Genomic DNA, 4635 nt, shown 5'->3' with positions numbered 1-4635 from the left:
TCTAATCTTGTACCTCAGTTCAAAGGGGTTAAGACCATTAAATTCTCTTCTTTTCCATGAGCTTCTTTTCAGTACCTTTCCCAACTTGTGAAAAAACTTTCCTGAAGCTTTCCTGAAGTCATTAAAGATAACTGTACTTCTGAAAATCATTGACTCATGTGTTGAAACATGGGGCCATTTTAATTATCTATACGTGGAAGAGAGTGGTTTGACTTCAGTTGACTTTAGGTGTCCCTTATGATGTATAACATCCTAAGGTTCCATAGAATATTAAGTCTCCTTAAAATGTGAGAAACTGCTGTTTTTTCTTACCTTTCATTTTTACTACAATCCTATGTAGTTGATTACTACTAATGCATTGACCCCCAATTTCTGCGATATTCTAGTTTGCTAGCTGCCGGAATGCAGTATACCAGTCAAAGGCAATTTCTCCTTTCAATAGAAGATTCACATTAAATCAGGAAACATAAATAATGTGTAGAAACAAAAAGGTGAGGTCATCTTTGGCCATGGCCCCCCCAATTCTGCTGCAGCGAGGTTGACCTGGGGCGCTGAAGATTCTACTTCCAGAACCACTGGCTCTTCGAGGCCTTCTTTCTACCTGTTTTCTTTCTACAGAATAAGGAAAGAGTGAAAAGGGACTTTCATCAAACCCTGAGAAGGGCAGTCTACCAAAACCCCAGCAAAACTGCTGCGCCTACTGAGCCATTCAACAACTCCACCTACAAGAGCTGCAGCATCATGTGTACTACATGTACACCTTCCTAGATTTAAACCTGGATCTCTCACAATTTAGATTGTTGCAGCCATCTTTGGGGCAGGGACTCACCTTGACATTGAGAGCAAAGTCTGAAGATGATCCTTGCATCGCCTTTGCTGTATTCTTGCCTACAAAATAAAGTCTGCTACTTGTGGCAAGGCTTAGTGTACGTAGTTAGCGTCTCTGCACTTTCGCAGTGAACAGTAAACTATAATACTAATATATATTATTTATTCAACATATATTTAGAAATCTATGTTCCTCACCACATGTGAGGAATTTTTCCTTAAAGTTATGATTAGGAAAATAATCCATAAAATAGAGGATTAAAAGTGATTTTTTGAAATGTAATTCTACTCTCTTTCATCCTAGCCAATTTCATGTAAATCTTGGAATTTATTTGAAGAATATTAACATACTACTATTCACTACAGTCCATAGTTTGCTTAAAGTATATTTCTATGCATTTACCACCCTATTATTATTAACAGCTTATAGTAGTATCCTATATTTGTACTAATTCATGGAAGTTCATTCTTATACTTTTACTATTGACCAGACTTATCATCCACAAGAGGATTCAGTGTAAGTCCCATATTTCATCCATGATCTTTCCTTATATTGATAAAATGACCCTAAACCTTCCCATTCACACCCATATGTCATTGCACTAACATGTGTGTCATCACTGTCCCAGAAGGGCAAGAGAAGAGAAAACTAGCAGAAAAAATATTTAAGGAAATAAAGATCAATAATTTACCAACTCTTGTGAAAAACATTGATATCCATGCCCAAGAAATGCAATGTATTCAAACTGAGGAATAATAAACTATTCGGAATGTTAAATGCCAAAGATAAAGAGATAATTCTGTTAACTATAAGAGAAAAGTGATTCATCATTGTATTAGTTAGGGTTCTCTAGAGAAACAGAATCAACAGGGAACACTTGCAAATAAAAAATTTGTAAAAGTGTCTTACGGGACCACAGGAACACAGTCCAAAATCCACAGGGCAGGGTGTGACGCCGATGACTCCGATGGAGGGTCTGGATGAACTCCAAAGGAGAGGCTCACCAGCCAAAACAGGAATGGAACCTGTCTTCTCTGGAATTAGCTGTGGATGCAGCTGACGTGATCATGACCTAGTCCTATGAAATGTCCTCATTGCAACAGACAGGCCAGCACTTGCCCTATCAGATAAGCAGGCACCACAACTTGGCCAAGTTGACACATGTGCCTAACCATGACAGTCCACCCCTTGTCAACTTGGCACCTATACATATATCACCTTAAACCATACTTAATTTCCAAATGAAAACAAATAAGCACACATTTTTTTCTTTTACCTGACAATACTCAACTGTCCTGCATATGACTGGAAACACATTAAATCTCTCCAGAATAGGGTCCAAATCGTTGTGCAACATTCATTCTTAAACTTGATATCTTACAACTTAAATAGTATAACATGAACAAAACAGCATTACAGTCCTCGTTTCTGTAACTGATCACGTTATCGAAGTTCATATTTATCACTACCTTCTTCCAATACCCATTCCATGTTTCCTTTACCCTCAGCAAGATCTTCAGCTCGCCATGGTTCTTTGCCTGGTGGGATGACCCAAACCTCCATTCCTGAAGTTTCAGAGCCATTAGTAGTCCTACCTGGATTGTGTTGTTGCACTTTTCCATTGATTTTAATCACAGGGCATGGTAGTACTAAAAGGCGCCATAAGGGATCTCCTATATTCCAAGAAAACTCTTCTTTACCTCCATTCTGTAGTTGCAGTCCTACTTCCTTCTGATAGTCAGGGTCAATTACCCCAGACAATAATGTAATCCCCTTCTTGGTGTGTTGATCCAGAGGCATAAGTAGCCCAAAGTGGCCAGGTGGCAATCTTAACTTCCAGTTCAGTGGTATCACTGTTGTTTCTCCTGGAGAAAGCACACCCCGTTTTGGAACTAAAACCTGTAGACCAGCAGAACTCAGGGTAGCAGGGACAGGAAGCAAAAATTTTCCTAATGGATCACTAGGAGTAATAGTGAATGGCACCACACCCATTTCCACCCCTTGGTTCCTGGACCCATGGATCCTGGCTATGGGAGAAACAGCACCATAGAGCAGATGCTGATTCAGAGCATATACAGCTTCCTGGAGAACATTACCCCAGCCTTTCAAGGTATTGCCACCTAGTTGGCACTGTAATTGAGTTTTCAAAAGGTCATTCCACCGTTCTATCAATCTAGCTGCTTCTGGATGATGGGGAACATGGTAAGACCAGAGAATTCCATGAGTATGCGCCCATTCCCGCACTTCATTTGTGTGAAGTGTGTTCCTTGATCCGAAGCAATGCTATGTGGAATACCATGACGATGGATAAGGCATTCTGTAAGCCCATGGATGGTAGTTTTGGCAGAAGCATTGCATGCAAGGAAAGCAAACACATATCCAGAGTATGTGTCTATTCCAGTTAGAACAAATCGCTGCCCATTCCATGAAGGGAGTGGTCCAATGTAATCAACCTGCCACCATGTAGCTGGCTGCTCACCTCGGGGAATGGTGCCATATCGGGGGCTGAGTGTAGATGTCTGCTGTTGGCAGATTGGGCACTCAGCCGTGATTATAGCCAGGTCAGCCTTGGTGAGTGGAAGTCCATATTGCTGAGCCCATGCAAAACCTCCATCTGTACCTCCATGACCACTTTTTTCATGAGCCCATTGGGCAATGACAGGAGTTGCTGGAGAAAGGGGCTGACTGGTATCCACAGAACAGGTCATCTTATCCACTTGATTATTAAAATCTTCCTCTGCTGAAGTCACCCGCTGGTGTGCATTTACATGGGACACAAATATCTTCATATTTTTAGCCCACTCAGAAAGATCTATCCACATACTTCTTTCCCAGACCTCTTTGTCACCAATTTTCCAATTATGGTCTTTCCAAGTCCCTGACTATCCAGCCAAACCATTAGCAACAGCCCATGAGTCAGTATACAAATGCACCTCTGGCCAGTTTTCCTTCCAAGCAAAATGAATAATCAGGTACACTGTTCGAAGTTCTGCCCACTGGGAGGATTTCCCCTCACCATTGTCCTTCAAGGACACCCCAGAAAGGGGTTGTAATGATGCAGCGGTCCACTCTCGGGTGACACCTGCATATCATGCTGAACCATCTGTAAACCCAGCCGGAGTTTTCTCTTCTCAGTCAATTCACTGTAAGGAACTCCCCAAGAGGCCATAGCTCTGGTCTGGGAAAGAGAAAGTAATGTGGCAGCAGGAGTGGAAACCATGGATATTTGTGCCACTTCTTCATGTAACTTACTTGTGCCTTCAGGACCTGCTCTGGCTCTATCTCATATATACCATTTCCATTTCACAATATAGTGCTAATGTGCATGCCCAACTTTATGGCTTGGTGGGTCAGACAACATCCATCTCATGATAGACAACTCAGGTCTCATGATAACTTGGTGGTCCATGGTTAAGTGTTCAGTCTCTACTAAGGCCCAGTAGCAGGCCAAAAGCTGTTTCTCAAAAGGAGAGTAGTTATCTGCAGCAGATTGTAAGGCTTTGCTCCAAAATCCTATGGGTCTGCATTGTGATTCTCCTATAGGGGCCTGCCAAAGTCCCGAGACAGCATCTCTATTTGCCACTGACACTTCCAGCACCATTGAATCTGCTGGATCATACAGCTGAAGTGACAGAGAAGCTTGTATAGCAGCCTGTACCTGTCGCAGAGCCTCCTCTTGTTCAGGTCCCCACTCAAAATTAGCAGCTTTTCTGGTCACTCGATAAATGGGCCAGAGTAGCACACCCAAATGAGGAATATGTTGTCGCCAAAATCCAAAAAGACCAACGAGGCGTTGTGCCTCTTTT

The 4635-nt window shown here is 42.0% G+C and overlaps 1 pseudogene; it reads left to right on the top strand.

The window, feature by feature from the left end:
* Nucleotides 1-509: 509 nt before the first annotated feature.
* On the top strand, nt 510-899 carry LOC143661233 (NADH dehydrogenase [ubiquinone] flavoprotein 3, mitochondrial pseudogene; annotated as a pseudogene).
* Nucleotides 900-4635: the final 3736 nt, after the last annotated feature.

Source organism: Tamandua tetradactyla, chromosome 17 (genome assembly GCF_023851605.1).
Source record: "Tamandua tetradactyla isolate mTamTet1 chromosome 17, mTamTet1.pri, whole genome shotgun sequence".
Classification (NCBI taxonomy): Eukaryota; Metazoa; Chordata; class Mammalia; order Pilosa; family Myrmecophagidae; genus Tamandua; species Tamandua tetradactyla.
Note: the sequence above shows the minus strand (reverse complement) of the source record. Positions and strands in the feature narration are given on the sequence as shown.